General features: G+C 43.7%; 1 protein-coding gene and 1 non-coding gene across 3 annotated transcripts in view; one reads left to right on the top strand and one right to left on the bottom strand.

Annotated features, from left to right (window-relative positions):
* Positions 1–13,365, top strand: part of FRMD3 (FERM domain containing 3) — a 294,913-nt gene that overhangs the window by 90,480 nt on the left and 191,068 nt on the right. The gene's annotated exons all lie outside the window — the stretch shown is intronic.
* LOC123569288 (small nucleolar RNA U13) lies at positions 4,572–4,674 on the bottom strand. The gene has a single exon (XR_006692926.1). It is a non-coding gene; the product is annotated as a small nucleolar RNA U13 (small nucleolar RNA).

Below are 13,365 nucleotides of genomic sequence, written 5' to 3'. Positions count from 1 at the left end.
ATTTAAAACAAATTCATAAATTAAAACCTCATTGAGATACCATTTACCACGTAGTTTGATGAACATAACACATGGCGCATTACGTTGGCAAAGGGGGTGGGGAAAAAGATGCTCTTATAAATGTCTGGTGGGAGTTAAATTGTGTAACTTCTATTACACTTTTGTAATAGCTACTAAAATATGTTATTTCTATCTACCTCTCTCTGTCTGACTCAACAGTTCCATTTCTAGGGTTTTGTGTTGTGGATATTCTTGAACATTGTGAAATGTATACAGGGAGTCTTCACAGTAGCACCATTTGTTTCAAACGATTTGAAACAACCTCTTCATAAACAGGATAGGCTAAATCAAGCACGGCACAACAATACAATGGATGCGGCCATTAAAAAGAACAAGGCAGCTCATATGCATCAATATAAAAAGGTCTATGAACTATACTATCGAATGAAAATAGCAAGGTGCTACCATTTCTATTAAAAAGAGGACAAAATATTAATATATTCATGGTTGCTTGTCTGCGTGGAATATTTCTGGATATAGACATAAGAAGTTATATTGGTTACCTATGGGGAGGTTACTGGGTGGCTTGTGGGTGAAGGCAGGAGGAGGCTTACTTTCCATGGTCAACCTTTTTGTATGTGTTGCAGCATTCAAAAATTCTAATTTAAAGTTTATTTTAGAAAAATGCACCCACGTATGCGAGTGATTTCCAAATTCCTCCTTCAATAATTTTAATGATTATGGAACACACTGAACATCTTTTTTATTATTCTAGCTGTGAACTCGTCTGCTGTGTACATGCATATACATAATCATATGCAATATTTAAATTTATACTCCTTTATATGTCAGTTGGGTGGTGAGTAAAAGAAAAATATATTTTTATCGGCAAACTTGATGTTGAGGTTTCTGATATAGTCAGAGATAGTTGCTTATCTCAACATTATAATGGTAAGTTTTTAAAAAACAACTATTTAAAACACCCTTATGTATATATATATATTAGTTTGTTTTCATGCTGCTGATAAAGACATATCCAAGACCGGGAAGAAAAAGAGGTTTAATTGGGCTTATAGTTCCACATGGCTGGGGAGGCCTCAGAATCATTGCAGGAGGCAAAAGGCACTTCTTACATGGCGGTGGCAAGAGAAAAAAGGAGGAAGAAGCAAAAGTGGCAACCCGTGATAAGCCCATCAGAGCTTGTGAGACTTAATTCACTATCATGAGAATAGCACCTGAAAGAGCAGCCCGTGTGATTCAATTACATCCCCCTGGGTACCTTCCACAACATGTGGGAATTCTGGGAGATACAATTCAAATTGAGATTTGGGAGGGGACACAGCCAAACCATATCAATACACAATTTAAAAACATGTCACGTCACATATTGCTTAGGGATATGTGGCTATGTAGTAAAAGCATAAAGAAGTGCACAGACCTAATACACATTAATTCAGTGGGGTCAAGGTGGGAAGAAATAGTATATGGAATTCAAGAGGGATGGGTACATGATGATTTATTGCATTTTTCTTTATATCTTCTTGCATACTTCAAATATCACATAATTAAAAAGTAAGTGTTACTAACTTGTCAGATACAGGCAGACTTCTTTTAACAAACTCGGTGTTTCATTCTTTAGGCTTCTTATATCTCTTAGCTTGCATTGTTTTTATTAATTTTTTTTTTGAGACAGGATCTTACTGTGATGCCTAAGCTGGAGTGTGGTGGTATGATAAAAAGATGCAGAAATAATATAGGCATCAATGATCTGTATTTTCCTTGTTCTCTGTCATATTACACCAGTACCTAAAACAGAGTCTGACAGAGGGTGGACCCTAAAAATGTTTGCAAAGATGAATAAACAGGCATAAAAGCCCTGCAAGCTACTGAAGTGGTGGCTGGTGGGTTGTGTGATGTTCTAGTGTGCCGTCTTGTGTAATGGGACCCCAGGAGAAGAAGGGGACATACCTGATAATGTCTACAACCTTTCTGATGGGTAAGAAAAAAGAACCTGGGAACTTCTCAATAACCAGAAATAAAGATGAAATATAGAGATGTGATTGGGTCCATAATAAAATTCAGATGCTACCTGTACTCCAGAATACATTGTTTGCAAAAGGCCTTTTCATGGCTCTCAGTGAAACTGGTATTTTGTCTTCATACATCACACTCAATGGCCCCCTTTGTGAATATATTTGGTTAAGATGGCTCATGTGGGTGTAACTCTTGATTCCCCTTAGCAATGCTGTTGCTGCCTTTCATGTATCTGTGCCCAGCCAAGAGCCAGGTTGTATGGGAGTGATTGGAATGACTGGCATTTACTGCTGCCCACTGGCAGTGGTAGAATAAATCACCTTTGTGTCTTAGGATAGCCATCAGCCATTCGGTTTCTATATTTGTTTAATATTTAGACATAGAATGAAAGGAGTGTGGGAAAATAATTAACATTGTAATCCTACAATAGCTACAAAAGATGTACTAATATGTAGTGACAAGAAATGAATAATATGCTATTGTTGTTAGTTACCCCACCATATTTAGCAAGCTAGAGCAGTGCTGTCGAATAAAATTATAACATGAGCCACATATGTAATTTAACATTTTCTTGTAACTACATTAAGACATTAAAAGAGCCAGGCAAGGTGGCTCATGCCTGTAATCCCAGCACTTTGGGAGGCCGAGGCAGGCAGATCACGAGGTCAGGAGATGGAGACGATCCTGGCTAACAAGGTGAAACCCGTCTCTATAAAAATACAAAAAATTAGCTGGGCGCTGTGGCGGGCGCCTCAGTCCCAGCTATTCGGGAGGCTGAGGCAGGAGAATGGCGTGAACCCAGGAGGCGGAGCTTGCAGTGAGCCGAGATCGCGCCACTGCACTCCAGCCTGGGTGACAGAGCGAGACTCCATCTCAAAAAAAAAAAAGAAAGAAAGAAAAGAAAGAAAGAAATTAAAACAAACAGGAAGCAGGTGGAAATTAATTTGAATTAACCCAATCTAAAAAATTTTCATTTTAATACATAACCAATGTTAAAAAATTATGAATGAGATTTTGTATTCTTTTTATCTGGACTAAGTCTTTGAAATCCTGTGCATACTTTATATCTTCAGTAGGATGCTAAATTTTCATTAGAAATATTTGATCTGTATCTAGATTTTACAACATTTACAGTTAAAAAAGTAGATTAACATATCCCGTATCCAAACTATTCCATTGTATGTGATAGTGGCTACCCTATTGGACAGGGAAGAGTTAGAACTTATTCATAAATTTCCAAGTTAGATTTTTTAAAATGATTCTGAGCATGTTTGTCAGTATGCTTTTGAGGAGGTATAATAAAGAGTAGACATAGTCTTGCGCTTGAGAACCTTATAAACTAATATAACAAATGTATATCTTTTTTTTTTTTTTTTTTTTGAGACGGAGTCTTGCTCTGTCACCCAGGCTGGAGTGCAGTGGCCGGATCTCAGCTCACTGCAAGCTCCGCCTCCCGGGTTTACGCCATTCTCTTGCCTCAGCCTCCTGAGTAGCTGGGACTACAGGCGCCCGCCACCGCGCCCGGCTAGTTTTTTTTTTTTTTTTTGTATTTTTAGTAGAGACGGGGTTTCACCGTGTTAGCCAGGATGGTCTCGATCTCCTGACCTCATGATCCGCCCGCCTTGGCCTCCCAAAGTGCTGGGATTACAGGCTTGAGCCACCGCGCCCGGCCACAAATGTATATCTTGCACTGTGTGAAGTTAGTTTTTTGAATGAGTGTTTCAGCCCTTTTGATGGACTTAATTTTGAGAACTCAAATTAAGATCTGAGATTTAAGGTGATAAAATTTTAGGCCAGGTGCAGTGGTTCACGCCTGTAATCCCAGCACTTTGGGAGTGTGAGGCAGGCAGATCACTTGAGGCCAGGAGTTTGAGACCAGCCTGATCAACATGGGGGAACCCCGTGTCTACTAAACAATACAAACATTTACCAGGTGTGGTGATGCATGCCAGTAATCCCAGCTACTCAAGAGGCTGAGGCACGAGAATCGCTGGAACCTGAGAGGCGGAGGCTACAGTGAGCCGAGACTGCACCATTGCACTCCAGCCTGGGCGACAGGGTGAGACTGTCTCAAAAAAAAAAGGCAATAAAAATTTGGATAATTCTTTCACAAGTATTCTTAAACTCTGGTTAAAAGATCTAAGAAGTTGGCCGGGCGCAGTGGCTCACGCCTGTAATCCCAGCACTTTGGGAGGCCAAGGCCGGCGGATCACGAGGTCAGGAGATTGAGACCATCTTGGCTAACACGGTGAAACCCCGTCTCTACTAAAAGTACAAAAAAAATTAGCCTTTTGCGGTGACGGGCGCTTGTGGTCCCAGCTACTCGGGAGGCTGAGGCAGGAGAATGGCGTGAACTTGAGAGGCGGAGGCTGCAGTGAGCCGAGACTGCACCATTGCACTCCAGCCTGAGTGACAGAACGAGACTCTGTCTGAGGAAAAAAATCTCAAGCATCAGTTCATACGGGGATGAGTAATTTAATTACTTAACATAAACCAGGAGGATTTGAAATGAGGCCAACTAATTTTTTTCTTTTTTACGTCAGATGATGCTGTGCCGACGTTGTAACAAGGTTTGAGGGAGGCACACCTCACACATGGGCTTGAGCACCCAATCACCATGCTCGTGAACTACAAAGGGATCGGGCCAACTCATTCTGAGTATAGATTTGGTTCCAGATTTTTGACAGCTCGTATATCACTCAGGAGGATATCAATAGTGTGTACATATGGAGCGTCTATCGCATCAAAGATTGAGTTAGCTAGAAGAGAACTGCTGGGGGAAGGCCACAGTTATTTGCTCCCCCATCAGCGTGGCTGCTGGAAAGTTCTAAGAGTCCAGAAGAGGGGGCAAGAATTGATAGCCTGCCAGTCTCCCTCTGTTGATATCTTGTTAAGAGGAATCAAGTCCTGGCACTTGGGGTTTTTATAGGAAATGGAATTAGTCCTTCCTCTTAAACTCACAAACAACCAAGAATCTACTGGGGATCCTTGACAGTTATGAATAATTTACAGAAGTCTATTATGAACTATTAAATTATTAAATAGTTATTAGTTATAATAGTTATCAATTGTTAAATGGTTAGATTATTAATAGTTGTTAATAATTCATAAGCAGTTTTACTTATTAAAGAGAGAGGCAGAGAAGCGACCAAGATCTGATTTGAGTGCTCTTGGCTGGGACTGGTCCTCTGGCCAGCTCATTTTGAGGGGATGAGGGGATAATACTCTTCTCGCCTCTCCCCTGACAGCTCCCACTTCACTTTCTTGCCTGCTCATACCTTCAACCTGATGTCACAGCACGTGCTGTAAGAAACTCGCCATGGGTATTCCGTGAAAAATTCATACCAGCATCCCTGTCAGGCTATTTGGCCCCGGGTTAAACTGCAGCGTGGCAGTGTCACTCTGCACGGTGTTTTGCAATCACCTGGGTTGGTATCACTGCTCCCCTTTAAAATAAAGACAGTATGGGAGGGACTAGTCAGTACTTCCGTGTGTGTGTGTGTGTGTGTGTGTGTGTGTGTGTGTGATATGTATTTGTGTGTTTGTGTGGAGTGGGGCAGTTTAACATTTCTATCTATTGCTCTTTTTTTTTTTTTTTAATTTACCTGCTCCCAGCACTGATATCGATTGCTCTGAAAAGAAGTTAAAAAACTACCTTTTCTAATAAGTACATGTGTATTATGGAAAATACAATCTAACCTCATTTAATGCTGCACCTCAGCGTAATCACTGAAGTAGCATATTTCCCTCCAGTGTTTAAAAACTCTTTGTGAAAAACTCTTTATGAAAAAGTTCCACTGACGTGGCTGAAAAAAAGGTGTATTTTGTTTTTGTCATAAAAATAAATTGCTGGTGATTTAGGGAACTGGTGTTCGTTGCTCTCGGGTTAAAGGTGATTTTGCCGTGGATTGCTGATGCCTCAGGGCACCTATACATACTTCACATTTGGGGACTTATTAAACGGACATCCATTAAAGCCTCATTTCCAGATTTTATCCATTCAGAAAGATCACCCTTCCTCCAATTTGGAAGAGTGTGTTTCTCACACTGCTCCGACTTTGAGTTACTCCATCAGTGCAGGCACTCAGGTGTCCCTGCAGCTGCTCTGGCACTTGGCTGGCAGCATGGTATTTTTCTAGAGAGTTTAACAGTTTTGTTTCCCCTGCCCAGCCTCTGTGGTTGCCCATCAGTACCTGGTGTGAGTGGCAAGGAGACTCCAGCCCTGCCATCTTCCTGGAGTCAGAGTCTTCCCTTTCCAAGGAGCTGAGGGTCTTTGTTCCAGGCTGCCACGTGGGGACTCTGCTATTCCAAAGAGGAGGAGGAAGAAGGCTGATAATAGGCATTTCACCTTTCACTGCCTTTTGGGCAACAGTCTTGGAATGAAAACACTAAAAACAGATGTAAAAACTGAGGGTGACAGTTGGGATCTCATTAGCTTAGTGGCTGTCACAATACATCCAGGAAAGAGGCTTGTGTGCACGCGGCTGTGTCTGAGAAGCTGGAACTGCATGTGTGTGTGTGTGTGTGTGTCTGTGTGTGTGTGTGTGTCTATGTCTGTGTGTGTGTGTCTATGTGTGTGCCTGTGTGTGTGTGTGTCTGTGTGTGTGTGTCTATGTGTGTGTGTGTGTCTGTGTGTGTCTGTGTGTGTCTATGTGTGTGCGTGTGTGTGTGTCTATGTGTGTGTGTCTATGTGTGTGTGTGTGTCTATGTGTGTGTCTATGTGTGTGCGTGTGTGTGTGTCTATGTGTGTCTGTGTGTGTGTCTATGTGTGTATGTGTGTGTGTCTATGTGTGTGTGTCTATGTGTGTGTGTATGTATGTGTATGTGTGTGTGTATGTATGTGTGTGTGTATGTATGTGTGTGTGTGTCTATGTGTGTGTGTCTATGTGTGTATGTGTGTGTGTCTATGTGTGTGTGTCTATGTGTGTGTGTATGTATGTGTGTGTGTATGTATGTGTGTGTGTGTGTATGTATGTGTGTGTGTGTCTATGTGTGTGTGTCTATGTGTGTATGTGTGTGTGTCTATGTGTGTATGTGTGTGTGTGTCTGTGTGTGTGTGTGTGTCTATGTGTGTGTATGTATGTGTGTGTGTGTGTGTCTCTGTGTATGTGTGTGTGTATGTGTGTGTCTATGTGTGTGTGCACACGCGCGGGTACACACACACGCATCCCTGTCCTCCTGGAGGTGGGGCAGGCATTTCAGGCTTTGCCATATAATTTTCTTGCTTAAGCTTTAAAAAACTGTCAGTTGGGTGGCAGCAGGCTTGGTTATTTTTCTTTATGGGTGCTTCTGTAAATATCTTTAAATTTCAGCTTAGGCTTTCTAGAGGGGCATTCAATATGAAGAATAAACAGATTATGGCTTTGCCTTTAAAATAAAAAGTTATTGAGGCATGAAATGCACCCAGTAAAGTGCCTCAAGTGCACTCTCTTAATTGAACAGCTGGATCAAGATGATAGTATTTCCATACACTACGGGGTACAGTGCCTCAATTTGATCATTTTGAAAATACATGAGTTTCCAGTCTTCACATACTGCCCTTCCTTACCCTCAGTCCAACTTTCAACTCCTGAATCTTCATAGGTGCTTCTGGGATCAAGATAACCAACCTTGTCCCTCACTTGGTTATATGTCCAATCAACAAATGTGAGTCTAGAGCTGAGATGCCTCTGCATCTGTTTTCGCCTCTGGCAAAGCTGGGCTTGGCAAACTGTGCAATGCCGCAGACATCAGAAGGGCCTGCGCAGGGGTGCCTCTGTGGCCCGAAGGTTCTCAGAGTGGGAGCCAGAGACCTGGGTTCTGGACCCAGCTCTGTCACTAGCCTGCAGAAACTTCACTGTGATTTCTGAAGTCCTGTCCTCTAATTTGATGGCATTATGATTCTGGTGAAAATATGGCTCTTCGTGTAAATACAATAAACCCATGACCTCAGGGTTCAACCAGGAAGCTTATGTGATCCCAGGACCAGACCAGATGTCCTTCCTCTAAAATATATTTTACAGCTGTTCACTGGCCTCATTCTGTCTTCCTGGGGGCAGTGGCCAGGCCTCTCAGCAGACCAGATGGAAGCTTGTAGAGCTGTTCATGAGTTCTGTGTTAGGTTTTGAAAACTGTAAAATGTGGATAATAACATTATTTTCTCCATGGGGCTGTTGGTGTGACATACTGGAGTCTGGACTGGTGGGGGCAATCATTTTAATTTGGTGGTCCTCTCTTGCCTTCCTTTGTTGTTAAATATTTTGAATATCATCCCTAGCCCCTGAGAGCTTCCAGTGAAACCCCTAGGACATCCCCTCCATGAATGCTGTTTTCCTTCCTGATCTCCATGCCCTCTGCAATGGCTCAGCAAGCTGTCCACTTTCAAACACAGCAAGTTACATAAAGATAAGACCCCCAACGACCATTTAGCTACATCACAGTGAGCTGAGCAAGGCCACAGGCTGAAGGAGGCCTGGGAATTCGAAATGAGGTGGTTGTCTGCGTGTGCTCTGCCTTGACTTCTTCCAGTCGTACCAACAAAGCTGAAAAGAATTCGAAGAGGTAACTGTTGTTCACTGCTCTCCCCATGGCTGCCAAGGTAATTTGGAATTCGTGGAGTCTAGAGGCTTTGGAGGTTTGGATAACTTAAGTCATCTTAACAAAAGCACAGTGAAAGTTTGAAAATCAGATCTGCTTTCAAGCATTTTTTCCCCCTCTCTGTGATCTTACGGAGGGGAATGGAGAGTGGCTCACAGGCCTTGATTTTCCTGAGTAATTGTTTCTCTTCTGAGATACAGTGGAGCTTTGGAAACTGAGCTGGTGCTGACTTGCTACCTGTATTGGCCACCCCTGGAAGAACTGCAGATGTACCTCCATTTTCCCTCCCCACCTTGCCAAGGCTACCGCTTGCCTGGTGCCACCTGAGGACTTACAGCTGCTCTGCTGGGTTAGGCTCTGCTGCCAAGGAACTATATTCAACCTCAGCAGCAGGGTAGTCCTCACGGAATCATGGCTGTCTGATGCCATCATACGGTTGGGATGGGCCATATGTGCTGTTGCTCTTCACCTCTGTGCAGATAGGGCCAGGAGTGAGACAGTAGGGAGTGGTGGGGACTGTGGCAGAGGTGGGTATGCCCCTCATCAAATATTATAATATTTTGTAGTAGGTAATATACTGTTTCTTAGAGAAGTGTATTTAAGAATACCTATAGGAAGATTAGAAAGGCATGAAGGATGCAGCGGGAGAAATAACATTGAAATTGGACTTTCACACACTGAAGGACAAACTTTAGGTACTCAAACTAACAAAGAAAAGAAGAGAAGCAAAACAGATCTGCATCTGGCATGGTATTTAGTTTGGGGCATGGAGCACTTGCGACTTCCAGGAGAGTCTTAAGAGAAAAAGACACATTTATGGAGCACCTATTATGTGCCAGATAATGCATTGGCATTTTAGTAAGTATTATCTCATTTAATTCTCACAGCAATCCTGTGACGTGGGTCTCTTACTCTTATTTTTTTAAATTAAGAAACTTGGGCACAATGAGGACAAATATTTCATCTGGGGTGACTCAGCCAGAACATGGTGGTGTTAGGATTTGACATCCTGACTTCTGTCTTTTAGTTCAGGAGCTCCTGCCCTGTGCTGGAAAATTGATTGCTGGATTTTCTGGCCCCTGTGCCCTCCCTGGTCTCCTCCATTGCTGATGGTAACAAGTGCCCTCCCTGGTCCTGTCTGCCTGCTCTGGGCTGACCCTTGACCTCCTGTGTTCCAGGCTGTCATCGGTGGCCAGGGTTGCTGCCAATTCTGACTGCAGGTCCCCTCACTGCCCCCATGACAGAGCTCACCTGAGCCATCACAATGCCGTGGGCCTGTGACTGGCCCGCATCTAGCCTGGCTCCTCTGAAAGGTCTGATTGCCTATTGTGTTGCCTCGAGGTTTGGATTTATCTCTGGTTGGTGCTGGCTAGGGCCTCTGCCCGCAACAGGGCCACACTGGATGGGAGGGTGGTTTCTCTGCTGTCATTGCAGGAGCTCCTCAAAGATGGTGACTTAGAAATCCTGATCTGGCCAAGCGCGGTGGCTCACGCCTGTAATCCCAGAACTTTGAGGCTGAGGCGGGCGGATCACAAGGTCAGGAGTTTGAGACCAGCCTAGCCAACATGGTGAAACCCCGTCTCTACTAAAAATACAAAAAATTAGCTGGTCATGGTGGCGGGTGCCTGTAATCCCAGCTACTCTGGAGGCTGAGGCAGGAGAATCGCTTGAACCCAGGAGGCAGAGGTTGCAGTGAGCCAAGATCACACCACTGCAGTCCAGCCTGGTGACAAGGCAAGACTCTGTCTCAAACAAAACAAAACAAAACAAAACAAAAACCCTGATCTGCTGTCTGTGAGGAGGAGGGCTTTGAGGTTGATGAGTGGTGTGGGAGGAAGGTGTAATTCATTGTTGAGAGTTGCATTGTCTTCTCATTTCATATATACTCGATTATAAATAAATTAGAACATTTCGAATCTGTAAATTTAGCACCCCATACTCAAGTGCCCCAGAAACACTTTCATATGTGCAGAGTAAAGGAAGAACAATTGGTGTAAAGTACAAGAAAAAGACTTTCCTACTTGGCAAATCTTTTCTACTTGGCAAATCTCATCTTTTCTTCAGTGTGGACGTCGCAGCAGACAGACGTTTTCATTTTCAAGTGTCAGTTACAGTTTCGTTTGGAGATCTGTTAGTTAGGGTTACCCAGAGGCCGCTGTGTGGCATGGAGGCCGCTGTGTGGCATGAAGGCCGCTGTGTGGCATGAAGGCCGCTGGGCTCTGGCAGAAGGGCTGCTGGAATCGGATCTCACACACTCTGTCTCCTGGCAAGCTCGAGGCCGGGGGCTGCCTGGCTGTTCTTTCTTGCTGGTGTGCTCCATACACACGATACAGATATGGCTCAGGTTGGCCCTAGTGACCATGTTCTAGTGGAAGGGACCTGTGTTTTTATCTTCCCTCTGCCACTGAATAGTTGTGTACTCTTGGGACAAGTGACTTACCTCTCTGAGCTGCAGTTCTCATATTTGTGGAATAAGGAACATAATGTCATTCTGAAGATTAAATGAGATAATATCTGAAGAGAGCTCCTTGTGAACTCTGAAATGCTATGAAGTGCTGGCTACTGCACATAGCAATCCCTCACCACAGACTCTTGGGCTTTGGTTTGGGTGTTTATTCCAAATTGTGAAGTAGGTAGAGTGAGTTCTGTTCTCACTCCTTTTCTTGTGTCAAGTAGCCTTTTCACTTACAAGCTTGCTTGTCTCAGAAAAGCAATTCCTCAAAGTGCAAACATTCCTAATCCTCAAACACTCCTTAAATCTTTCATCAAACTCAATTGTCCTTTCTCTTCGTGTCTGTTTTCCTAAATCCACACCTGTGCTTAGCTATGTATGATTAGACAAGATCATAATACACTTATTTGCAAGGATAAATAAGGAGGCATCTTTCCTAAGTATATTTGCTTTAACTCCTAAGAATAGGAGAAAGCCAGTTTTGCTAGATGAATGAATTTAAAATGTGAGCTGTCATGCCGCTGAGACTAGAGTGTGGTGGGAAAAAGAGAGGCCCCTTCTGCTGCCCTTTGGAGCATATCTTCTGGATGCTATGCCTCTGGTGTGGCTGCTATCAGCCAGCAGTATCTTCTTTATTTATTTATTTATTTATTTATTTTTGAGATAAGATCTAGCTCTGTCACCCAGGTTGGAGTGCAGTGGTGTGATCTCGGCTCACTGCAACCTCCGCCTCCTGGGTTCAAGCACCTGCCACCACACCCAGCTAATTTGTGTATTTTTAGTAGAGATGGGGTTTCGCCATGTTGGCTAGGCTGGTCTTGAACTCCTGGCTTCAAGTGATCCAACCTCCTTGGCCTCCCAAAGTGTTGGGATTACAGGCGTGAGCCACTGTGCTCGGCCTTATTAATTTGTATCTAATAAATTTTATATAGGATTTGAGTTGGCTAATAGGTAGTGCTGAATAAAGTCTTAAGAAATAATGCAAAGTAAGAATAAGGGTAAATAAAAGTAAATGAAATGTTGAGACTGTGGGAAAGAGCTGACTGCAGGTGTTCGGGCTGTATGACTTGGCATAGTTGTTGCAGGATCGTGCATTTGGCTTTGAACTTCCTGGAAGCAACTTGGAAAGGGAAATGTAATTTATCCATGAGAGAGAAAATCCATCAGTTCCCGTGGAAGACAAGGATTTCTCAGTCTTAACTCCAACTTGGGACTGCACAAGAAAATAGGTGATGAAATCAACAGCAGCCTCAACAGCAGCTTACAGCAAAAGCAGAAGCAAATGTTTAGCCTGTTGTTGCTTTTCAAGTTCTTGCTTAGAGCTGAGGGCATAGGACCTCTAGAACTTGGTGTTAGTGGTAGCCTGGTAGGTAATCACTTTGGGTCAATGTGATTCAAGTACACGGCATTCTGTGGCCGTTTTGGTTCTGTTTTGGGACAGGGAGAACTAACTTCACTTCTACAGAGCCAAAGGAAACATGATTTTTGAAGGAAACTCCGAAGATAGCACACATGCTTTCTATTTTGCCTGGAAAGATTTGAAGAGGAGGAGACTTAGCTTATTCCTGGCAGGAATTTTCCAAGGCAATCTGGGCAGCCCCGACTGTCTGAGATAATCACCAGCCATTACTAGGGATGTGGGAACCAAGCCAGACCTAAGCTTGGTTTTATGTGTAAAAATGGCCACTTTGGGAAAGGGCGGGGTCACGGAGGTCGTTGGCTGGTCAGGAGGCGCTTGGCTGGGCCTGGCTCTGAGCCCAGGTCTAGCCCCCATCTCCCATGTGAACAGGTCTAATGGCCCTGCTTCTGGGTCTCCCTGTCTTGCACTGGAGTCATGCTTGTAATCAGAGGCCCACTGTGGCTGCAGTTGTCTGTTCACAATGTTGAAGGAACATCATCAGCACTAAGTGTGAAGTAGATTTTTTTTTCTGTGCATTAATTGTAGCATTTGAGCATGTTAAAAAGTAAGCAAAAATAAAAGAAATATAATTGTAGTGACTGAATGACCCTTGTTTATTCTGGAAACAATAAATGCAAATATTGAAAAAAAAATTAAAAAGAGCACAGTGGGCCGGGCGCGGTGGCTCAAGCCTGTAATCCCAGCACTTTGGGAGGCCGAGGCAGGCGGATCACAAGGTCAGGAGATCGAGACCACAGTGAAACCCCGTCTCTACTAAAAATACAAAAAATTAGCCGGGCGCGGTGGCGGGCGCCTGTAGTCCCAGCTACTCAGGAGGCTGAGGCAGGAGAATGGCGGGAACCCGGGAGGCGGAGCTTGCAGTGAGCCGAGATCGCGCCACTGC

This window comes from Macaca fascicularis, chromosome 15, assembly GCF_037993035.2.
Source record: "Macaca fascicularis isolate 582-1 chromosome 15, T2T-MFA8v1.1".
Taxonomy (NCBI): Eukaryota; Metazoa; Chordata; class Mammalia; order Primates; family Cercopithecidae; genus Macaca; species Macaca fascicularis.
This window is presented reverse-complemented; position numbering and strand designations above follow the sequence as displayed.